The 25,540-nt window shown below is 36.4% G+C and overlaps 1 protein-coding gene and 8 long non-coding RNA genes across 12 annotated transcripts in view; 5 read left to right on the top strand and 4 right to left on the bottom strand.

The window, feature by feature from the left end:
- Positions 1-25,540, bottom strand: part of LOC106091457 (centrosomal protein of 104 kDa) — a 203,777-nt gene that overhangs the window by 150,513 nt on the left and 27,724 nt on the right. The window lies entirely within an intron of this gene.
- LOC106080477 (uncharacterized) lies at positions 1,339-1,794 on the top strand. Its single transcript, XR_001220217.2, has 2 exons — positions 1,339-1,514; positions 1,601-1,794. It is a non-coding gene; the product is annotated as an uncharacterized LOC106080477 (long non-coding RNA).
- On the bottom strand, positions 4,684-5,224 carry LOC106080470 (uncharacterized). The gene is made up of 2 exons (XR_001220211.2): positions 4,986-5,224; positions 4,684-4,896 (listed from the first exon to the last, which is right to left on the bottom strand). It is a non-coding gene; the product is annotated as an uncharacterized LOC106080470 (long non-coding RNA).
- LOC131995702 (uncharacterized) lies at positions 6,058-6,424 on the top strand. Its single transcript, XR_009397560.1, has 2 exons — positions 6,058-6,228; positions 6,288-6,424. It is a non-coding gene; the product is annotated as an uncharacterized LOC131995702 (long non-coding RNA).
- LOC106083521 (uncharacterized) lies at positions 8,124-8,664 on the bottom strand. The gene is made up of 2 exons (XR_001220674.2): positions 8,426-8,664; positions 8,124-8,336 (listed from the first exon to the last, which is right to left on the bottom strand). It is a non-coding gene; the product is annotated as an uncharacterized LOC106083521 (long non-coding RNA).
- On the top strand, positions 9,498-9,864 carry LOC106080479 (uncharacterized). Its single transcript, XR_001220219.2, has 2 exons — positions 9,498-9,668; positions 9,728-9,864. It is a non-coding gene; the product is annotated as an uncharacterized LOC106080479 (long non-coding RNA).
- LOC106080463 (uncharacterized) lies at positions 14,376-14,806 on the top strand. Its single transcript, XR_001220202.2, has 2 exons — positions 14,376-14,603; positions 14,662-14,806. It is a non-coding gene; the product is annotated as an uncharacterized LOC106080463 (long non-coding RNA).
- On the top strand, positions 18,238-18,949 carry LOC106080456 (uncharacterized). Its single transcript, XR_001220196.2, has 2 exons — positions 18,238-18,362; positions 18,751-18,949. It is a non-coding gene; the product is annotated as an uncharacterized LOC106080456 (long non-coding RNA).
- LOC106080455 (uncharacterized) lies at positions 18,373-19,915 on the bottom strand. Of its 2 annotated transcripts, XR_009397559.1 has the most exons (4): positions 19,831-19,915; positions 18,630-19,763; positions 18,458-18,563; positions 18,373-18,387 (listed from the first exon to the last, which is right to left on the bottom strand). It is a non-coding gene; the product is annotated as an uncharacterized LOC106080455 (long non-coding RNA). The 2 variants fall into 2 exon arrangements; XR_001220195.2 differs by having other exon boundaries at positions 18,458-19,763.

Here is a 25,540-nt window from a genome sequence, read left to right as displayed (position 1 = left end):
ACTCCTCTTTGAGAAGTTTTTCATTGTATAGTACTTTACAAATGTTGCCAGCATAGGAGGGGAAAACCACCGCTGAAAATGTTGTTTTCTGATAGTGTCGCCAGTATTCGAACTCAGGCATTCGGCGTCATAGACGGACATACTAAACTCTGCCCTACGGTGGCCTCCATATAATAAATATTTTGGTTTTGTTCCTTTGTTAATCTTTAATATTTTAGATTCATTAAATCATTAAAGCTCCACCACCATAGGATGGGGATATACTAATCTAGTCATTCCGTTCGTAACACCTGGAAGTATTGATCTGAGACCCCATAAAGGATATAAATTCTGGATAGTCTTGACATTCCATGTCCGTCTGTTGAAATCACGATAGCGGTCGAACGCGTAATTCAATATTCTGTTTTAACAACTTTAACAGTGAATTGTATTTATTAGACCACTCGACATCGAATTTGGTCCAAATCGGACCATATTTAAATATAGCCGCAATGGGTTCATAAATGATCCATTTTTCTCCGGATTATGGCGAAAGGTGTTTAACAAATATTCCCGAGGTGGTGAGTACCAAAAGTTCGGCCCGGCCGAACTTAATGCCTTTTTGCTTGTTTTTAAATTCCCCATGAACATTCCATTAAGGTACTGGAGATACATCTTTCATATCAATGTGTGCAGTTCGATTAAAGTTAAGCTCAATAATAAGGGGCCTAGTCTTTTTTTGTCGAGTCCGAACACATGGCAGGATATCTCACAAACGTAGCCAGCATTATTAAGGGGATAACCACCGCAGAAAAATTTTTCTGATGTTAACGCCGAGATTTGAACCCAGGCGTTTAGCGTCATGGGCACACATGCTAACATCTGTTCCACGTTGGCCTCCAAATGACTAATGCTTGTATTTGTCGAAGATTACGATTTCAACAACCGCTTTGATGACAAAAAAATGTACGCCAAACTAATTCAGATTCCTTAAACCCCGAATAGTGCCAATAAAAAATTGACACTGATTGCAAGGTATGGGTACTCGAAGGGGGTTTCCAAATTAACATAGTGACAAAAATTTGCACATTATCTGAGTGGACGGTCATACATTCTGAGCTTAAACGATTTAATGAATCTAAGATAAATATTAAAAATAAACACAGGAACATAACCAAATATTATTACATATATCAACGCATTTCAAAAAACCCAGCATGATGATCATGATGTGAGACATAAACAAAAAACAAACCATTTTGACCGCAATATTCGTAATTATAAATCCGTAATAATTTTAACTTGAACACTTTAATATTTAGTTGAAATGCCTTCCTATAAAAGCCCAACAATAGCTTCAAATCTTCAGACAATTGTTCCCAGTCTAGTGTAAAAGAAGCAAACGCAAAATCAAAATGAATTTCTTGAACATTTTCGTTTTTATTGCCGTTGTATTGGCCCTATTCACTGCCCCAATCGATGCCAGAAGGAAGGGCGGTAAACCAAGAAACACCGACAAATATTGGAGAGCAGGGGTAAGTGTCCATTGGCTTATGCTTAGAGATTTAGTATCCTTTACCAGGGAATTTCACTAATATTTTTTTCTGTTATTTCCTTGCAGGCCCATGTTGCCGGAAAGGCCGTTGAAGGAGTAGCTGCTGCAGCAGTCCAACAAGCTGGTTAGTTATCTTATATTTCTGCAGAAGGAGCCGGTGCTGCGGTAATCTGTCAGGGTGCTTACCTTACATTTCTGTAGATAACTCAACTTGGTGGCCACACAATGTGGGCGCATAAATAAATGCATGAAAATTAAAATTTTTTTGGTTTATTTTGGAAATTTAAAAGAAGCATACAAAATTTCATTTAAATCAAATAATGAAGTTTTTTTACAAAAAGCGCAGAGGTTAATATGTCCCCCTATGACGCTGTTCGCCTGGCTTTAAATCCTTGCGATTACATCTGAAACAATTTTCGATTTTCAATTGTAAGCCACTATGCTGAACCAATTTCTATGAAACTCGCCCGTAATATAGAGAGTCATTAGAAAATCCATCCTGCCAAATCGGTATACTTATTAATAGATCTATCTCTCTTCCTTCTGGGTGTTACAAAATAGGGTATAAAAAAATTATTCGTGATTTGGTTGGAAAATCACTACAGGCTACTGTATTATTAATCGTTATAATGATACTTGTAACGTAGCCAAACATCATGGTGGTGGTGCAAAGAAACTGCAACAACATTTGAAATGGTTCGGCGGGTGAAGGCTTGACTTCAACCAAATCCACACCAAATGGCAAAAGATGTTGAAATATCCCGTGAAAGGATACAGTATATATTAAACATGCAAAAGGATGCTAAGTTCGGCTGGGCCGAATCTTATATACCCTTCACCATGGATCGCATTTGTCAAGTTCTTCGCCCGGTATCTCTTTATAGGCAAACAAAAGATAATGGATAATTGCTATGTATTGGATCTACATTAGCTTATGGACCGATTCGGACCATACTTGGTTTGGATGTTGAAGACCACAGTAGACCATCTTCAAAAATATGGTAAAAAAAAAACACAAAAACATTTAAAAGAACCTTGACAGTCTATTGCGAATAATTCGGAAATGAAATTTGGTATGAATTTCATTCTTTATGTAAAAGACTTTCTTTTGTTTTTATAATATATAATGATATTTTATATTTTATATTTTAGCTATTATGTTTTGGCAACACTGATTTAAACCATTCCCCCACGATTTGTTTCACTGTCAAACATCTTCAGTTTGGTCTATAATTTAACACGAATCGTCTTGCAATCGAATAAAGCTTGTAAATTATTGAATTTTATTATCAAAATGCGTGCTCTGTTAAGAAAGTTCATCGCGTGCTTCTTCCATTGAGCGACAAAGCTCATTTTTGGCTCAATGGGTATAAAAATAAGCATAATTGTCGATTTTAGAGTGAAGATCGTGGCAAGAACTACCAATGCATTCAGAAAAAGTCAAAAGCGGTTTATGGACTGGTAGCTTCATTGGACCGTGCTTCTTCAAGGATGATGCGAATCGTAACATAACTGTGAATAACGAGCGCTACCGTGACATGATCTCCAACCTTTTTTTCCCCAAAATGCAATAGCTTGACTTTCAGGACATGTGGTTTCAACAAGACGGTGCCACATGCCACACAGCATGCGTAACAAGGAGCGAGTTCGATGAACATTTTATTTAACGTTCGGGACCGGTCAATTGGCCGCCTAGATCGTGCGATTTAACGCCTCTAAACTATTTTTTGTGATACTATATTAAAGCTCAAGTCTTTACTGACAAGCCCGCTTCAATTGACGCATTGGAAGACAACATCAAATCTTTCATAGGTGAAATATCGGCCGAAATGTTGGAAAGAATATGCCAAAATTAGACCAAGCAGATGGACCATTTGAGGCGCAGTTACGGCCAACATTTGCATGAAATAATATTCAAACATTAAATTATATGGACCGTACTATCGATTCAAACAAGAATTTCATGCATTTTTTCTGAATTTTATGTTTTTTTGAAAATCTTTCCTATAGCTTTTAAAAAATCACCCTTTATAACGTTTATGAAGTCTTCAGCCATGTTAACGTTTCCAGCAAAGAGATATCGCTCATTGAGATAGGATAGGAAAAAAATGAGCAATCAAGTGATTTCCTAACCTTCAAACACATTTTAAGTTTCAGTTAAAGAGTTTTATACCCACCACCGAAGGATGGAAGTATATTTATTTTGTCATTCCGTTTGCAACACATCGAAATATCCATTTCCGACCCTATAAAGTATATATATTCTTGATCAGCGTAAAAATCTAAGACGATCTAAACATGATTTATATGCAAGCTATATCAGGTTATGAACCGATTTAAGCCATACTTGGCATAGTTGTTGATGGTCAAACCAAAACACTTCATGCAAAAATCGGATAATAATTGCTGGGTTTATATGGCGCCCATATCAGGTTATGAACTGATTTCGAACATACTTAGCAGTGTTATTGGAAGTCATAATAAAACACTTGTTGCTAAATTTCATCCAAATCGGATAAGAATTGCGCCTTCTAAAGGCTTAAAAAGTCAATATCCGATATCGATTTATATGGCAGCTATCCCAAAACATGAACCGATTTGGCCCATTTACATTTCCAACTGACCTGCGTGCTTTCGACAGACAGACAGACGGATGAATCGACTAAGAATGTCAAGACAATCAAGAATATATATACATTGTTAGATCTCAGATCGATATTTCAATGTATTACCAACGGAATGACGACATTAGTATACCCCCATCCTATGGTGGAGGGTATAAAAATTACAAATTTGCCCGTGGAAGGTAGGAACAGAGGCAAACTTCTCACATATCAATGTGTGGAGTTCGATTCAGATTTTAAATTCAATGCTAAGGCGCTTCCTTTTCCAAACAGCGTACCGCAGTGCGACACCTTTTTGGGGAGAAATTTTTACATTGGGAAGTGCCACACAATTGTCGTCAGCTTTAGGAGAGTATAACCACCGCTGAAAATTGTTTCTGATGTAATCGCGAGGATTCAAAGGCAGGCGTAGGGCGTCATAGGGGGACATGCTAACCTCTGGGCTTTTTGTAGAAAACTTCATTAATTTGATTTAAATGAAATTTTGTATGCTTTTTTATGTTTCCCAAAAAAAACCAAAAAAAATTTAATTTTCATGCATTCATTTTATATGCCCACATTGTGTGGCCACCAAGTCGAGTTATCTACAGAAATGTAAGTAAGCATCCTGATAGATTGCCGCAGCACCTGACAGATTACCGCAGCACCGGATCCTTCTGCAGAAATATATGATAACTAACCAGCTTGTTGGACTGCTGCAGCAGCTACTCCTTCAACGGCCTTTCCGGCAACATGGGACTGCAAGGAAAAAAACAGAAAAAAAAAATATTTGTGAAATTCGCTGGCATAGGATACAAAATCTCCAGGCATTAGCCAATGACACTTACCCCTGCTCTCCAATATTTGTCGGTGTTTCTTGGTTTGCCGCCCTTCCTTCTGGCATCGATTGGCGCAGTGAATAGGGCCAATACTACGGCAATAAAAACGAAAATGTTCAAGAAATTCATTTTGATTTTGCGTTTGCTTCTTTTACAATAGACTGGGAACAATTGTCTTAAGATTTGAAGCTATTGTTGCGCTTTATATAGGAGGGCGATTCAAGTACGTACTAAAGTCATGTAGTCAAAATGAGTGCGGATTTATAATCAGAAGCTGGACATTGCATGGTTTCTTTTAATAGCACAAATATTGTGGTGAAATAATTTTTTTTTTGATGATGTCTCATATTATGGTATTTATGGGTTTTTCAGTGATGAATTGGTTTTTGTAACCCTTTATTTTGTTTTGTTCGTATGGTTTTTGTCTATATTTATTTCAATTAAAATTCATAAAAACCTCAAGTTTTACACGATTGAGCTGAAATTTGTTATGTAAGGTTCATGTACGCTTTCTGCAATACAATGCTTTATATAGAACCCATATAATCCGATTCGCCCGATATGCCATCTTGAACCTAAAAGCCGTAAGTTTTGCTTGATTTCGTTTAAATTTTGCATGTACAGCACACCTATAAATACCTCTGGGCCTTGATATTCATAAGTGTGCCTCTCAGCTAGATTCAAAAGAAGATTAATCCTCCCTGTAAATATATCCCCCGATTTGAATCTTTAAGACACTCATTCGCCAAATTGCTTCCTTCAAATCCCTTCCCATCGAAGAAACTGAGCTTTTATATGTACAAATTGTTAGCAGAATCCATGGTGATGGGCTACCAAGATTCGTTAAGACGGAACGAACCCGATTTTAATTGTTTAGTATCATCATTTCCAAATTTCCTATAGACATTTTTACCACATGACTCATCCGTGCGTAAAAGCAAAAATGATTAAAACCCCAACACATCCAAACCAAAAATAAAAAAAAAAATATCATGTGTAAGAGTTTATATTTAAAAATCTAAAAAAGTTCATCCCTTTTTGCTGCTATATAAACCCACAGTACTTTTGAGATGCCAAAGTCAATACAAACTGTCACTTGTCACCAGCATCACCACATTTATAACGCTTAAAGCCGATATCCTGTAGAAAAATGAATTTCGTAAATATTTTCCTTTTTGTTGGCGTTGTACTTGCCATATTCACTGGAGAAATTGAGGCTAGACGAAGAGGCTCTGCTCGCAAAAACGCCATGGTAAGTCAAAAAAATTTTTAAATTACATGTGACACATAGTGACACTTTTCTCCTTGCAGAAACATGTGGGTGAAAAGGCCATGGAAGGAGTTGGTCCAGCCGTAATCGGAAAGATTTTCGAAGGATAACTCATATATGCATATCAATAGAATATTGAAATATAGCAAAATCTTAACAAATTAATGCAAATCTAAAACCGAAATATTTTTACCTTTTTATACCCTCCATCATAGGATGGGAGTATACTAATTTCGTCATTCTGTTTGTAACTCCTCGAAATATTCGTCTAAGACCCCACAAAGTATATATATTCTTGATCGTCATGTCATTTTAAGTCAATCTAGCCATGTCGTTCGTCTGTCCGTCCATCCATCCGCCCGTCCGTCCGTCTGTCTGTCTGTAGAAAGCACGCTTACTTTCGAAGGAGTAAAGTTAGCCGCTTGAAATTTCATATAAACTCATCTTGGGTCTTGACTTCTTGAGCCGCTAGGGGGCGCAATTCTTATCCGATTTGACTGAAATTTTGCACGTGGTGTTTTGGTATCACTTCCAACAACTGCGCTAAGAATGGTTTAAATCGGTCTATCTTTTGATATAGCTGCATAATAACCCGATCTTGGGTCTTGACTTCTTGAGCCTCTAGAGGGCGCAATTGTCGTCCGATTTGACTGAACGTAGTGTTTTGATATCACTTCCAACAACTGTATTAAGTATGATTCAAATCGGTTCATAATCTGGTATAGCTGTCATATAAACCTTTTAAAAAATCACCCTTTATAACGTTTATGAAGTCTTCAGCCATGTTAACGTTTCCAGCAAAGAGATATCGCTCATTGAGATAGGATAGGAAAAAAATGAGCAATCAAGTGATTTCCTAACCTTCAAACACATTTTAAGTTTCAGTTAAAGAGTTTTATACCCACCACCGAAGGATGGAAGTATATTTATTTTGTCATTCCGTTTGCAACACATCGAAATATCCATTTCCGACCCTATAAAGTATATATATTCTTGATCAGCGTAAAAATCTAAGACGATCTAAACATGATTTATATGCAAGCTATATCAGGTTATGAACCGATTTAAGCCATACTTGGCATAGTTGTTGATGGTCAAACCAAAACACTTCATGCAAAAATCGGATAATAATTGCTGGGTTTATATGGCGCCCATATCAGGTTATGAACTGATTTCGAACATACTTAGCAGTGTTATTGGAAGTCATAATAAAACACTTGTTGCTAAATTTCATCCAAATCGGATAAGAATTGCGCCTTCTAAAGGCTTAAAAAGTCAATATCCGATATCGATTTATATGGCAGCTATCCCAAAACATGAACCGATTTGGCCCATTTACATTTCCAACTGACCTGCGTGCTTTCGACAGACAGACAGACGGATGAATCGACTAAGAATGTCAAGACAATCAAGAATATATATACATTGTTAGATCTCAGATCGATATTTCAATGTATTACCAACGGAATGACGACATTAGTATACCCCCATCCTATGGTGGAGGGTATAAAAATTACAAATTTGCCCGTGGAAGGTAGGAACAGAGGCAATCTTCTCACATATCAATGTGTGGAGTTCGATTCAGATTTTAAATTCAATGCTAAGGCGCTTCCTTTTCCAAACAGCGTACCGCAGTGCGACACCTTTTTGGGGAGAAATTTTTACATTGGGAAGTGCCACACAATTGTCGTCAGCTTTAGGAGAGTATAACCACCGCTGAAAATTGTTTCTGATGTAATCGCGAGGATTCAAAGGCAGGCGTAGGGCGTCATAGGGGGACATGCTAACCTCTGGGCTTTTTGTAGAAAACTTCATTAATTTGATTTAAATGAAATTTTGTATGCTTTTTTATGTTTCCCAAAAAAAACCAAAAAAAATTTAATTTTCATGCATTCATTTTATATGCCCACATTGTGTGGCCACCAAGTCGAGTTATCTACAGAAATGTAAGTAAGCATCCTGATAGATTGCCGCAGCACCTGACAGATTACCGCAGCACCGGATCCTTCTGCAGAAATATATGATAACTAACCAGCTTGTTGGACTGCTGCAGCAGCTACTCCTTCAACGGCCTTTCCGGCAACATGGGACTGCAAGGAAAAAAACAGAAAAAAAAAATATTTGTGAAATTCGCTGGCATAGGATACAAAATCTCCAGGCATTAGCCAATGACACTTACCCCTGCTCTCCAATATTTGTCGGTGTTTCTTGGTTTGCCGCCCTTCCTTCTGGCATCGATTGGCGCAGTGAATAGGGCCAATACTACGGCAATAAAAACGAAAATGTTCAAGAAATTCATTTTGATTTTGCGTTTGCTTCTTTTACAATAGACTGGGAACAATTGTCTTAAGATTTGAAGCTATTGTTGCGCTTTATATAGGAGGGCGATTCAAGTACGTACTAAAGTCATGTAGTCAAAATGAGTGCGGATTTATAATCAGAAGCTGGACATTGCATGGTTTCTTTTAATAGCACAAATATTGTGGTGAAATAATTTTTTTTTTGATGATGTCTCATATTATGGTATTTATGGGTTTTTCAGTGATGAATTGGTTTTTGTAACCCTTTATTTTGTTTTGTTCGTATGGTTTTTGTCTATATTTATTTCAATTAAAATTCATAAAAACCTCAAGTTTTACACGATTGAGCTGATATTTGTTATGTAAGGTTCATGTACGCTTTCTGCAATACAATGCTTTATATAGAACCCATATAATCCGATTCGCCCGATATGCCATCTTGAACCTAAAAGCCGTAAGTTTTGCTTGATTTCGTTTAAATTTTGCATGTACAGCACACCTATAAATACCTCTGGGCCTTGATATTCATAAGTGTGCCTCTCAGCTAGATTCAAAAGAAGATTAATCCTCCCTGTAAATATATCCCCCGATTTGAATCTTTAAGACACTCATTCGCCAAATTGCTTCCTTCAAATCCCTTCCCATCGAAGAAACTGAGCTTTTATATGTACAAATTGTTAGCAGAATCCATGGTGATGGGCTACCAAGATTCGTTAAGACGGAACGAACCCGATTTTAATTGTTTAGTATCATCATTTCCAAATTTCCTATAGACATTTTTACCACATGACTCATCCGTGCGTAAAAGCAAAAATGATTAAAACCCCAACACATCCAAACCAAAAATAAAAAAAAAAATATCATGTGTAAGAGTTTATATTTAAAAATCTAAAAAAGTTCATCCCTTTTTGCTGCTATATAAACCCACAGTACTTTTGAGATGCCAAAGTCAATACAAACTGTCACTTGTCACCAGCATCACCACATTTATAACGCTTAAAGCCGATATCCTGTAGAAAAATGAATTTCGTAAATATTTTCCTTTTTGTTGGCGTTGTACTTGCCATATTCACTGGAGAAATTGAGGCTAGACGAAGAGGCTCTGCTCGCAAAAACGCCATGGTAAGTCAAAAAAATTTTTAAATTACATGTGACACATAGTGACACTTTTCTCCTTGCAGAAACATGTGGGTGAAAAGGCCATGGAAGGAGTTGGTCCAGCCGTAATCGGAAAGATTTTCGAAGGATAACTCATATATGCATATCAATAGAATATTGAAATATAGCAAAATCTTAACAAATTAATGCAAATCTAAAACCGAAATATTTTTACCTTTTTATACCCTCCATCATAGGATGGGAGTATACTAATTTCGTCATTCTGTTTGTAACTCCTCGAAATATTCGTCTAAGACCCCACAAAGTATATATATTCTTGATCGTCATGTCATTTTAAGTCAATCTAGCCATGTCGTTCGTCTGTCCGTCCATCCATCCGCCCGTCCGTCCGTCTGTCTGTCTGTAGAAAGCACGCTTACTTTCGAAGGAGTAAAGTTAGCCGCTTGAAATTTCATATAAACTCATCTTGGGTCTTGACTTCTTGAGCCGCTAGGGGGCGCAATTCTTATCCGATTTGACTGAAATTTTGCACGTGGTGTTTTGGTATCACTTCCAACAACTGCGCTAAGAATGGTTTAAATCGGTCTATCTTTTGATATAGCTGCATAATAACCCGATCTTGGGTCTTGACTTCTTGAGCCTCTAGAGGGCGCAATTGTCGTCCGATTTGACTGAACGTAGTATTTTGATATCACTTCCAACAACTGTATTAAGTATGATTCAAATCGGTTCATAATCTGGTATAGCTGTCATATAAACCGATCTTGGATCATGACTTCTTTAGCCAATAGAGCACATAATTCTCATCCGATTTGGCTGAAATTTTGCATGAAGTGTTTTGTTATAACTTCCAATCGCTGTGCTAACTATGGCGCAAATCGGTGCATAACCTGATATATCTTCCATATAAACCGATCTGGGATCTTGACTTGAGCCGCTAGAGGGCGCAATTCTCATCCGATTTGGCTGAAATTTTGTACAATGGCTTCTCTCGTGACCCTCAACATACGTGTCTAATATGGTCTGAATAGATCTATTGCTTGATAAAGCTCCCATATAAACCGATCTCCCGATTTTGCTTCTTGAGCCCCTACAAGGCGCAATTCTAACCCGAATGAACTGAAATATTACACAATGACTTCTACAATGTTCGGCATTCATTTATGGTCCGAATCGGACTATAACTTCATATAGCTGCAATAGCATAACAGTTATTACTCAATATTCATTGTTTGCCTAAAAAGAGATACCGCGCATAGAGCTCGACAAATGCGATCCATGGTGGAGGGTTATAGGATTCGGCTCGACCGAAATTAGCACACTCTTACATGTCTTTAATATTTTTATAACCACCACCGAAGGATTGGGGTATATTCATTTTGTCATTCCGTTAACAACACATCGAAATATCCATTCCCGACCCTATAAAGTGTATATATTCTTGATCAACGTAAAAATCTAAGACGATCTAGCCATGTTCGTCTGTCTGTTGAAATCACGTTACAGTCTTTAAAAATAGAGATATTGAGCTGAAACTTTGCACAGATTCTTTTTTTGTTCATAAGCTGGTTAAGTTCGAAGATGGGCTATATCGGATATCTTGATAGAGCCCCCATATAGACCGATCCGCCGATTTAGGATCTTAGACCCATAAAAGCCACATTTATTATCCGATTTTGCTGAAATTTGGGACAGTGAGATGTGTTAGGCCCTTCGACATGCTTCTTAAAATTTGGCTCAGATCGGTACAGATTTGGATATAGCTGCCATGTAGACCGATCCGCCGATTTAGGGTCTTAGGCCCATAAAAGCCACATTTAATATCCTATTTTGCCAAGATTTAAGAGAAAGGGTTGTGTTAGAATCTTCGACAACTTTATTCAATTTGGGCTATATCGGTCCAGATTTGCATATAGCTGCCATACAGACCGATCCGCCGATTTAGGGTCGTAGGCCTATAAAAGCAACATTTATTATCCGATTTTGCTGAAATTTGGGACAGTGAGTTGTGACCAACATTTTGTTATACACAATTACACAATGACTTGTACTTATTAGTATTTGGTCCAAATCCGAACATATTTCGTATAGCTGCTATGAGCATGAGGTATGCATTTTCACCAGATTTTGAAGGTGGTTTACATATATACTTGAGGTGGTGGGTATTCAAAGTTCGGCACGGCCGAACTTAACGCCTTTGTACTTGTTAAAGTTTTGGAATTGGGAGAAATGTGGTGAAGAAATAAAATGAAATGTTAAGAAAAAGTAGATTTTATTTATGGAAAAGGCCATATTAAAATATTAACCTGACAAAGACTTATTATTAATTGCAAATTTGTCCATTTAGGAATAATAATTGTTGTCCCATTGAAGTTTACTTTTAAGATTTCGTAATCAACATACAGCGGAAAAAAATGATTTTAAAGAAGTGGAATGTTTAAATATTTGTGATATATCTCAGACGTTTACCGCTATATTTTTGAATCCAGTAAATAGGGAAATATGTTTAAAAAATTTAAAATTTAAGGATGTTGCATCCTGTGGTAAAAAATTGCAAAAATCTAATTCCCAAAATGTTGACAATAATCCCCAAAGTTCCTCCAAATAGGGAAATATGTTACAAAATTGGATTGTTTAATATTTTCGATATTTCTATTTATGATAAAAATTGTAAAAATCAAATTCCCAAAAGCGTAGTCTCAACCCCCCAAAAATCTCTGACTGGGGAGTCAAAAGAAAAGTAATTGTATGTATTATCGTTTTTTCTCAAATATTATGCAACTTTTATTAAAACATTGCAAAAATCTAATTCCGAAAATATTGACAAAAAATCCCTAAAATTTATTCAAATGGGGTAATATGTTTAAAATGGGGTAATATGTTTAAAATGCCCACATTTCTCAAACATTTACCTCTACGATGTTGAATACTGTGGTAAAAAAATTGCAAAATATATTCCAAAAATTTTGACCCAATTCCCTAAAAATTCTTAAAACGGGGAAAAATGTTTTCCACATTACTCAGACGTTTATCGATAGGATTAAAAAATCTGCAAAAACCGAATTCCCAAAATTTTTACAAAAATCCCCAAGTGGGGAAATGTGTTAAAAAACTAGGATTGTTAAATATTACCGCTCAGATGTTGAAATCTGTGGTAGACAAGAGCCCCCAAAATTGCCTGACTTGGGGATCAAAACAAGAGTAATAGTTATGTTGTCGTTTTTTCCCAATTTTAAAAAAATGGGTTTGGTTAATAATCTCCTCATTTCTCAGACGTTTACCACTAGGATGTTGAATACTGCGGTAATAATTTTGCAAAAAACATCCAAAAATGTTTTCAGAATCCTTAAAACAAGGAAGTATGTTTAAAAAAATTAGGATTGTCAAACATTTTCCACATTTTTCAAAAAATCTGCATTAAATAATTGCAAAAATCGAATTCCCAAAATTTTGACAAAAATCCCAAAGTTCCTCGGAGTGGGAAAATACGTTGTAAAAATGGAATTGCTTTTATCATCGATATCTCTAAGACGTTCACAGCTAAGATGTTGAAGTCCGTAGTACAAATTTCATACATTAAATTCCCAAAAGTGTTCACAAAAATCGCCAAAATCCCCTGACTGGGGAATTAAAACAAGAGTAAATGCAAATTTGCCCATAAACATTCCATAAGCAACAGGGGCAAACTTCGCATATATCAATGAGTGCTGACCGATTCAAATGTTTAAGGTCAATGATAAGGGGCCTCCTTTTTATAACCGTCCTTTTTATAGTCCGAAGCACCACTTTGGAGAGAAATTTTTACATGGCAAAGTACCCCACAAATGCCGCCAGCATTAGGAGAGGATAACCACCGTTGACATTTTTTTTCTGATGTTCTCGGCAGGATTCGAACCCAGGCGTTCAGCATCAAAAGCGGACATGTTAACCTCCGCGATACGCTGTTTAATATAGTCGTTTTTTCGCAAATATGATGAAGCCTGCGGCAAAACATTGATTAAATCAAACTCCCAAAATGTTAAGAAAAATCCCCAAAACTCATTGAAATTGGGAATATGTTAACAAATTAGGATTTTTAAATATTTTCGATATTTCTAAGAATTTCACCGCCAGGATATTGTAACCTCTGGTAAATATTGAAAAAATCTAACTCACAAAATGTAGATCCAAATTTTCAGATTTTCTCTAAATGGGGAAAATGTTTAAAAACAGAGAAAGGCGCGTTAAGTTAGGCGGTATAGTGTCTTTTTTAGCCCTTACCATAGACCGCATTTGCCAAATTCTTACAATGATATTTGCAAATAAGGAGTTCGTTTGAAATGGGAGCTATTTTAGGTTATGCACCGATTTGGATCACATTTAACACGGTTGAAAGAAAGTCGTAACTAGTTTGCGTCCTCTAAAAACTCAAGAAGTTAAATCGGGACATCATAGTTTAATTGTCACTATTATTGAAAGTTATAAAAATACGATGTGAAACATTTCAGCCGAATCAACGCATTTTAAAGCGTGCAATTATTTGTATTATAAAAATCAAACCTCATTCCTAAGTGTTAATGACTTTTAGAATTTATATTCATACAGTTCCTAGAGAATTTCCAAATGCAATTTATCAATTGAGTCATCTTAAGAAATGCGGAAACGAAAATATGATTTAACCACACCATACAATAATATCGAGTGTTAATAACATCTGAACTATGTATTGCACACCTCTTAAAACTGAACTCATTTTTGCTATATAAAGCTGCAATGCTTTAGTGCATTTCAAGTCAATAGAACTTGTCCCGACTAGCTACAACACATTTCAAACGATTAAACAGATTTCTTGCTAAAATGAATTTTTTAAATATTTTCCTTTTGGTTGCCGTTGCCCTTGCCATATTCGCCGGAGGAAGCGAAGCTAAACGCAACAGGGACTATGCCAAGAAGGCTGGGGTGAGATCACTTTAAAAGAAAAAAATATAAAGTTTGCATTAATTTTGTTTTCTTACAGATGCATGTGGGTGGAAAGGCCTTAGAAGGCATAGGACCCGCAGTTGTAGAGAAAATTTTCCAAGGTTAATATTTATGAGCTTTAAAAACTTTCCTTTCAAAAATTCAATGAAAAAATAAATTACATATTACAAATTGATTCATTACTCAAACGATATTTTTTGTAACCTAAAAATTTTTGAGAAAGGCTACTTACAGTAAAGTAGGCAGTAGAGGGCAGTATAGTAACCCTTCCATTTCGAAAGGAGCATTCTAGTAGCATTTTCATTGGAAAAAATTAGATTTAGTACCCACTTCCTTTGCGAAAGGGTAATTTTAGTAAACTTCCCCTCTCACAAAGAAAGGGGAGTTAAAATGCCCTTTCCTAGAAGAAAGAGAATTCTTAGAATCTTTTCCTTGCGGTGAAGGCATAAGTTCCCCTTCCTTGAAAAAACGGTAGTTTCCGTACACATTACTTTAAGAAAACGTAGCTAAATCGAAAACGGCAAGGGTAGTTAAAAAAAAATTTGGTTTTTAATCTTTTCCTTGGGGAAATGGTGGTTTTTTAACTTTTTCCTTGGGGAAGGGTAGTTTTATTACCCTTTCTTTGGTAGAAAGGTAGTTTTATTACCCTTTCCTTGAGGAAAGGGTAGTTTTATTACTATTTCCTTGGGTAAAGGGTAGTTGAATTACTCTTTACTTGGGAAAGGGCAGTTTTTCTAAACTTTCCTTGAAAAAGAGTAGTTTTAAAGGGTGATTTTTTTGAGGTTAGGCCGTTAGCCGTTCAAGAACTGCCCATGCATCCCGAAAAATGCACTGTTTGGTGTGGTTTGTACGCTGGTGGAATCATTGGACCGTATTTTTTCAAAGATGCTGTTGGACGCAACGTTACGGTGAATGAACACATTTCGAACCGAACACTGATTTTGGTAATAAAATTCAATGATTTGCAAGCGTTGCTCGTTAGTAAGTCTATTCATGATGAAATGTCAAAGCATACTGAGCATCTTTCTCTTTGACACCATGTCTGAAATCCCACGTGATCTGTCAAATACTAATGCATGAAAATCCTAACCTCAAAAAAATCACCCTTTATTACACTTTTCTAGGGGAAAGGTTAGTTTTTAAACCCTTTCCTTAGAGAAAGGGTAGTTTTAATACCCTTTCCTTTGAGAAAGTGTAGTTTTAATACCCTTTCCTTTGGAAAAGTGTAGTTTTAATACCCTTTCCTTTGGAAAAGTGTAGTTTTAATACCCTTTCCTTTGGGAAAGGGTACTTTTAATACTCTTTCCTTAGGGAAATGGTAGCTATTTTACCCTTTCCTTGGGGAAAGAGTAGTTTTATCACATTTTCTTGGAGAAAGGGTAGTTTAGGTAGTTTGGAAAAGATAGCTTCAATACGATTTCCTTGGGGCCGGGAAGTTTTATTACTCTTTCCTTGAGGAAATGGTAGCTATAATACCTCTTCCTTGGGGAAAGGGCGGATTTAATACCCTTTGCTTTAATAAAACAAGGGTAGTTTTAATACCCTTTCCTTAGGGTAGGTCTAATACCCTTTTCTTTTTGAAAGGGTAGTTTTAATAGGGTAGTTTTTACCCTTTCCTTGGGGAAAGGGTATTTTAAGTACATTTTCCTCGAAAAGGGTGGTTTAAGTACGCCTTCCTTCGAAAAGATAGTTTTAAAACCCTTTCCTTTGGAAAAGTGTAGTTTTATACCCTTTCCTTTGGGATAGGGTGGTTATAATACCCTTTCCTTGGGTAAAGGGTAGTTTCAATATTCAGTGTGTAAAGAGTACTTTTAAACCCTCTCCTTGGGGAAAAGGTACTTTTAATACCCTTCCCCTAAGGAAAGGCCAGTTTTATTACCCTTTCCTTAAGGAAAGGCTAGTTTCATTACTCCTTCAATAAGGATAGATTAGTTTTATTAACCTTTCCTTGGGGAAAGGTTAGTTAAATTACCCTTTCTTTAGGGAAAGGGTATTTTTATTACCCTTTCGATAGCGAAAGGGTTGTTTTATTAAAGAGAAAGGGTAGTTTTATTACCCTTTCCTTAGGGAAGTGTAGTTTAATTACCCGTTCTTTAGGAAAAGTGTAATTTTATTACTCTTTCGTTAGGAAAAGGGTAGTTTTATTACCATTTCTTAAGGGAATGGGAGGTTTTGTTACCCTTTGTTTAGGGAAAGAAAAGATGTATTAGCCTTTCTTTAGGGAAAGGGTAGTTTTGTTACCCTCTATTTAGGCAAAGACTAGTTTAATCACTCTTTCCCCAAGCAAAGGTTAGTTTTATGGCCATTTCTATGGGTATAGGGAAGTTTTATTACCATTTTCTTGTGGAAAGGGTAATTGTATTACCATTTCTTTGGGGAATAGTTAGTTTTATTACCATTTCCCTGGGGAAAGCGTAGTGGTATTACCATTTCCTTGGGGAAAGGGTAGTGTTATTACCTTTTCCTTAGGCAAAGGATAGTGTTATTAGTCTTTCCTTGGGGAAAGGGTAGTTTTGTTACCCTTTTTTAGGGAAAGGGTAGTTTCGTTACTCTTTCCCCAAGGAAAGGGTAGTTTTATGACCATTTCTTTGGGTAAAGGGTAGTTTTATTACCATTTTCATGAGGAAAGGGTAATTGTATTACAATTTCCTTGGAGAAAGGGTAGTTCTATTACCATTTCCTTGAATGTTATTACCCTTTCCTTGGGGAAAGGGTAGTTTTGTTAGCCCTTCCTTAGAGAAAGGATAGTATTATTACCATTTCCCTGGGAAAAAGCAAATTTTGTTAACCTGTGCTTGTGGAAAGGCTAATGTTATTACCATTTTCCCAAGAAAAGTCTAGTTTTATTACAATTTACTTGGAAAAAAGGTAGTTTTGTTAACTCTTTCTTTGGGAAAGGGTAGTTTAGTTAACCCTTTCTTGGGGATAGCGTTCTCGGATTACGCTTTCCTTGGTGAAAGGTTAATTTGGTAACCTTTCCACGGGGAAATGCTAATTTGGTTACCCTTTTTTTGGGGAAAGACTAGTTTTATTACCCTTTCTCTAGGGAAAGGCTAGTTTAATTACCCTTTCCTAGGGGAAATGGTATTTTGAATACCCTTTCCCTTTGACTTTCTACCCTTTCCTTGGGGAAAGGGGAAAGGGTAATGTTATTACCCTGTACTTGGGGAAAAGATAGTTCTATTACCCCCTTCTTTGAGAAAGGTTAGTTGTATTGCCCTTTTCATCGGGAAATGAATCACTGCTTAACTTTTCAATCGGATGACTACGACAAGACTGTCTGTATCGAAGAATACATATAAAATTGCAGACGGTAAAAACCAACCACATAACTTTAATTGAATTTATTTAAAATATTTATGGCAATTAACCACGATTGACACACATTCATAGTTTTAAATATGTCTTTGTTGTAAGTTTTTGCAATACGATCATGTATTTGTAGCATTTAATAAATTAACTTTTTAAACATGTGTCATTATAAAAGACTCAAATAGAATTTATCCAACTATTATTTGCTACCGTTTGGTTTAAATAACCAACCATCATGCATTTCCTTTTTTAAATATGTCTTTGTTGTAAGTTTTTGCAATATGGTCATGTATTTGTAGGATTTAATAAATTAAATAAATTAAATATAAAAGTTTCGAATAAAATTTATCCAACTATTATTTACTACCAATCATCATGCATTTCTTCAACATTTTCATATGCATTGGACTCATTGTGGCAATGACCGTAAGCACAGTTGAAGCTGGCATACCTATATATAAGGAGAAAAAGGTAAGTAGGATATAAAAAAATCATGAAAAATTATTTCCGTTGGGGCTTACAGCGTCATATAGGTTGGCAGGTCTATAATGCTCAACGCTCAAGTTCATATCCTAAGGGAGGGTGTTTTTAATCTTCTCGCCATCATACTCTACCTTCTAAAAATCACTTGAAATAATTGTTAGGTTAATGAAAACATTTTCTTTTCTATCCTTTACACAATTGTAAACCTACTAAAAGTAAATCATTTAATCTATATTCTTTGTTCAGCATGCGTTGTTCAGCAAAAAGTCTGTTACAATCACAAATGTGCATATTTCATTGCGACGATTTATTTCCTTTTATTTTCTTACAGACTGTGCGATTTGATGTTCCTACTACGTCCACAACACACAGACCTCCTAGCCCAACTCAACCACCAAGGCAACGACCAGCAAGACCACGTAGTCCCCAGCCAATGGCATAGGAATTATACCACAAAAGAAATATATTATCACAATTGTAGAGTTCCTCCCACCTTGGTCAATAAAAAAGTTTAATAAAAAAATAGCCTAGTCATTACTGTTTTCATTTCCAAACCCATAACATTACTTTTAAAAGGAAAAAAAGGAGAGCTCTTCCTGACTTATTCTTCAGCCTTAAATTTTCCAGAAAATTAAGCCTCAAGTTTATATAGGAATTCCAAACTTTCTGCCACACACTTAGATCTCACTGTCCTCGTATACAGTCCCGTCGCGCTGAGCGCTGCCATGCAGTCTACAAAAATCATGACTTTTGAGGGTCGTAAATCGCTTCCCGCGATCTCTGCCTGAGAAACCGTACACTGGCTGGTAATCTCAGCGACATATTTATATCGAATACAAAAAATTCCTTTGTCTGATGGTTTTGATAACAATATCCGATTGTAGCGCTGGCAAGGACTTTTCCGAACAAATGCTTGACGATAATATACCAGCCAGCCATAAAGAGAACGAAATACCAGCAACTCAGCTGTAATATAATAAGGCAACAGATGCCGATGGGTTGCCAATTTCGCTATCTAAAACCGAATGCGACTTGCTGATAAAACGTATGCATAAACATTTTTCTACAATTTGGCAAAGGACACCTTATTGTAGAGATGTAGGAAGAAGGACCTTAACTGGTTTGAGATAGAAAATAATTTACTCAAGATCACTTTTTTTTTATTTTAATATTCAAATGCTAAACATTTTCCCTAAGCCTTACTGCAGAAAATGTTATAGCTTTGAAATACTTCAAAATATAATTTTAGTTAATCATTTCACAACGGAATTCTTCAAACATACTTCGTATATCCTAAAACCATGAATATGGTATGTACAATGAGTAGTCATCGCTTTCAGGATCCTACAAATATAAACGATAACGAAAATTGAATTTAAAACTCTAAAAAGGAAAAAAATCATCAACCCACCTGAGCCCTGGCGAAAGTTGCAATCAGAGCACAACACAATATAAGATAGCTCAAAACAAGCATTTTATGATAAATGATATTTAAATTTTTTAACACCAGAGGTGACTTTGAACATTTTATAGTTATAAGGTGTAAACAGTTGAGTTGAAAATAGCTTAAGCCACTTATTAAAAATCTTAACAAAAACAGACTAGAATTTTTTTTATGAATTGCAAACACTAAAACATTTGGACAACAGCAGATTATTTAGATCGTGTTTGTTGTTGTTGTTGTGTCAGTGTGTTGTACACTGAGGTGGCAGCCCTTGTCGATGAAGGACTTCATCGGGTCAATCCGGTACGTACAACCGGTTGCCATGGGATTGATCGTTTTTTGTATCTAAGACAAGTGGTTTAATAAAATTGAAGGAAAAATAGTAATTCCGTTGGCAGCTATATTGAAACATGGAAAGGCTCAATTCTTATGCCATTTGGCTAAGAGCTCAAGAAATAAAATCCAGAGATTAATTCATATGGGAGCTTCATCAAGTTATATTCAGACTAAACTCTTAACCCATGTAGTAGGTAATTGCGCAAAATTTCAGCCAAATCGAATAAGAATTACGCCCTTAAAGACCCAAGAAGTCATATTGATGTATAAGTTCAAAGGGAGACTTTCTACAAATCTGAAACGAAATGGCCCATTTGCAATCCCCAACGGTCTATATCAATAAGAACTATCTGTGCAAAATTTTAAGTAGTTAGCTTTATTCGTTCGACCGTTATTGTGATTTAAACTTTTTTGTTTCACTTATCCGTAGTATCCAGTTAAGCATAGTTCGGATAAGTGAAATTCATTTGCACTTAAGCGAGTTTTGACCTCGCTGTACTAATTACGTATGAGATACTTGGATAAGAAATGAACAATGCACAGTCGCTCTCTTTTAAACTCGGAGACGATAATTAGCGATATGACAAGATTTGTTTTTGCGAATTTTATTTATGCCGTACATATTTCCAATTTCAGATCATTTTCATTAGAAAATTTTTTTTTCACTTATGCGGTTTTAGTTGGACAAAAAATTTGTTTTTTTTCCCAATAATAATTTGGGATTCACTAAAACGAATTTAATTCAAGAATGCATGGTTTTCCCATTAAGTTTCACTTAAGCGTTTTTTTCACTAAAGTGTGTTACAATTATTTCGACTGTATATACTATAAAAACGGAAAAACTAGATTAGTAGCGAAGGTTAAACAAATAAAAGCGTGCTAAGTTCGACCGGGCAGAATCTTGGGAACCCAACACCATGGATTCTGCTAAAAATTTGTACAAAATAAATCTAGTTGAAGGGCATTATTTTATTCTATATACCAAACTTCTGTCAAACCAGCAAAAATTAAAACTTCTATGAACCGAATAAGGATGATCCGGAGATCGATTTATATGGGCGCTATATCAGGTTATAGAACGATTTAGAGCGTATTTGGCACAGTTTTTAAAAGTCGTAACAGAACACCACAGACAAAATTTCAGCCAAATCGGACAAACATTGCGGCTTGTAAGGGCTCAAGAAGTCATATAGGGAGATTAATTTATATGGGAGCTATATCAGGTTAAAGACCGATTTAGACCGTACTTGTCACAGTAGTTGGAAGTCATAACAGAACACTACATGCTAAGTTTCAGCCAAATCGGACACAAATTGCGCCGTCTAGGGGCTCAAGAAGTCAAATCGAGAGATCGGTTTATATGGGAGCTATATCAGGTTCTTGACCGGTCAATCGGTTGATTGGACTCAAGGGCTCAAGAAGTCAAATCGGTAGATCAGTTTATATGGGAGCTATATCAGGTTAAAGACCGATTTAGACAGTACTTGTCACAATAGTTGGATGTCATAACAGAACACTACATGCTAAGTTTCAGCCAAATCGATTTGGACCGCACTTGGCACTGTTGTTGGAAGTCATAACAGAACAATTTAAGCCAAATGGGATAAAAATTGCGGCTTCCATGGGCTCAAGAAGTCATATCGGGAGATTAATTTATATGGGAGCTATATCATGTTAAACACTGATTTAGACCGTACTTGTCACAGTAGTTGGAAGTCATAACAGAACACTACATGCTAAGTTTCAGCCAAATCGGACACAAATTGCGGCGTCTAGGGGCTCAAGAAGTCAAATCAAGAGATCGGTTTATATGGGAGCTATATCAGGTTCTTGACCGATTTGGACCGCACTTGGCACTGTTGTTGGAAGTCATAACAGAACAATTTCAGCCAAATGGGATAAAAATTTCGGCTTCCATGGGCTCAAGAAGTCAAATCGGGAGGTCGGTTTATATGGGAGCTATATCTAAATATGAACCGATATTGCCCATTTGCAGTCCAGCGACCTACATTGATTTTAAGTATCTATGCAAAATTTCAAGCGGCTAGCTGTACGCATTCGACCTCTATCGTGATTTCGACAGACGGACGGACGGATGGACATGGCTAGATCCACTCAGAACGTCGAGAGGATCAAGAATATTTACTTCCATCTATGGTGGTGGGTATAAAAATTTAATTTCGCAGAAAACTCAAAAAACGCAATTTTGATTTATGTCACTCTTTAAGTACATGAGCGATATGTTCTTCTATTCTTATTACTGACTTATATAGTTCATAAATATATATAAAGACTAATCTAAATGAGTCCATATATTGTAGAAAAAAATCGTGAGCCAACTTAGATACAAACTTCACATTTGTTTAAATATAATACACATTTAGTTATGAATACTTTAAAGTAAACAAATAAAATCGCGTTAAGTTCGGCCGTCCCGAATTTTTTATACCCTGCATCAGGGTCACGATCTTTAAATGACTTTTCAAACATGAACATTGGTTTATAAAGGAGCTATAACAATTTATAGATACGGTTCATATCGTTCAATAACTTTAAATTACCATGGCTGTTAGAAGTAAAACTAAATATTCAAATTCTGGCAAATCGTATGATGAAAGCGCACTCTAGAGAAAGTGAAATCAGGAGCTCGATTTATAAAAGAGCTATGTAAGTTATGGACGAATTTGAACCATTTTGTTGTTGTAGCCACATTTGCATGTGGAGGTGGCGATCCTCGTCAAGGTCCAGTAGATGAGCAAGCTCGTTCCAGTCCAAAAGAATGATCGCCGCGGGAACAGAGTGGGCATTGGTTATTTAAAGGCGTCAAAAACTCGCCTTGTCATATCGAGGATCATAGGCACTCAGTATATATGAAAGAGCTTGACCTCTGAGACTTTCCTCTCGATACCGCCGATTGTCCGCGACTACCGTTGCAGCTACTCCGTATAGAGCATCCCACTCTCCGCAACATGTGGACCCGCAGCTAAGCTTCTAGTGACAGCTATGAGCACCATGCAGATTGGACCTTAAAGTTCCAGCCTGTGTGGTGCTCACACATATCCCGTGCCGGACCGATTTGATCCATACTAAGCACGGGTGTTGCCATTTACAATCCCAACCGAACTACACTGATCAGAAGTATTTCTGCAATTTTAAGCACGACGAACAGACGGACGTTTAGGTCGGTTTTAAATTTCACGGTATCCAAAAATATACACTTTATAGAGTCACAGAGCAATATTTCCATAAGTTACAAACGGAATGACGAAGTTAGTATACCCTATCATATGATGGTAGGAATAGAAACAGAGAAAAAGAATACAAACAACGAAAAATGAAAACAATGGAAATAAAAAAAATTATAAAGTAAAAGCGTGCTAAGTTCGGCCGGGCCGAATCTTATATACCCTTCGGCATGGTTCTCATTAGTCGAGTTCTTTTCTCGGATAAAAGAAAAGAGTAGAAGTTGGAGACCAAAGTAGAAGTCATAGAGTACAATTTCAGCCAATTCAAATAACAAAACACCTCCTTCAAAATTTCAGCCAAATCCGATAAGAATTGCGCCTACTATATGTTTATTTGACAGCTCTATCAAAACATGGGCCGATATGGCCCATTTGCAATCCCAACGGACCTACACTACTAAGAAGTATTTGGGAAAAAAATTCAACGGCTAGCTTTGCTCCTTCGAAAGTTGACGTGCTTTCGACAGACAGACAGACGTACATGGCTAGATAGACGTATATATTTCGAGGATTTACAAACGAAATGACGAAATTAATATACCCCACCCTATGGTGGAGGGTATAAAAACGTGTATATTTACACATTATTGACTCAGTATTCATATGTTTGTACGAGTATGTTTACCCCTGTTCATGGACAAATTTGCATTTGCATACATGTATGAGGAATATTTTGAATATTTTTTCGAATGTATTTGGATGTAGCTCCTACATGAACTGAACCTTTCGATTAGAGGTTTTCTGGCTCTAGAAGACTCAAGTTTTGTGTGATTGGGATAAAAATTGGTATTTGAAGTACACTTATGGCATCCAAATGTTGTCTAGATAGGGTCATTAATATATATTATCCATTCATTTTTCGATTTGCTTTCAATCTAAAAACGAATGGGCAAAAGGGAATCCACCACTATTACCCACCATGCATATTATCCACCACACTTATTATCCTTCATATATATTATCCGCCATTCGTATTATGCTCCCATACACATTTTCCATTATACATATTATTCACCACACGTATTATACACCATACATTTTATCCACTATTCATTTTATACACCGTTCATATTATCAACCTACATATTATCCACCATACTTATTATCCGCCAGTGACAATACGAGGCTATTACTGAAAGGAAGTAAGAAGAAAAAAGTCAGTACAGCTTTCGGAATCATAACGGGACACATAGGACTACGAGCTCACTTATGTAAAATTGGTGAGGCAATTTATAGAATGTGTAAGGCATGTAGGGAAGGTAATGAGACGTTGGAGCATTTCCTTTGTCATTGCCTGGCTTTCGCGTCCAACAGATGCGGGTATTTTGATAGGTAGACAATACCAATCATGAACCAACTTAGGGGCATGGCATGGAAACAATTACGGATTTTGCAAGTAGTAAGGAATTTCTAACTAAGATTTTCTTTTTCGATGTTAATTTTTTATTTAGTATTAAAAGCGCACAACAAGCCGTTTACTGGCTTAGGTGTATGTCCATAGTGGCATGGGGCTGCCACCCTCTTTTCAACCTAACCTAACCTATTTTCGGCCATACATCTTATACACCATACATACTATTCACCTAGAATATTTTACACCATACATATTATTCACCATTAATATTATCCACCATACTTATCAACCGCTACACGTCTTACATTCCCATCCATATTTTCTCCCATACATAGTATCCACCCCATACATCTCACCCTCCTTACACTTTATCCACCATTCGTATTATTCACAACAATTATTATATGCCATACTTATTTTGCGCCACACATCTTACCCACGATACACATTATTGACCATACATATTATACACCATACATATTATCCACCACACACATTATACATCATACATCTTACCCGCCGTACATTTTTTCCACCATGCATCTCACCCAACATACATATTATTTACCATACACATTTTCCATCACACATCTTACCCACCGAACATTTTTTCCACCATACATATTATTCACTATACTTATTATACGCAATAATTATTATCCACCATATATCCTACCCACCACACCCCCTCCCCCGTCATACATATTTTCCACCATACATATTACCAACCACACATATTATT

The sequence above is a fragment of the Stomoxys calcitrans genome, chromosome 3, assembly GCF_963082655.1.
Source record: "Stomoxys calcitrans chromosome 3, idStoCalc2.1, whole genome shotgun sequence".
NCBI classification, from domain to species: Eukaryota; Metazoa; Arthropoda; class Insecta; order Diptera; family Muscidae; genus Stomoxys; species Stomoxys calcitrans.
Note: the sequence above shows the minus strand (reverse complement) of the source record. Positions and strands in the feature narration are given on the sequence as shown.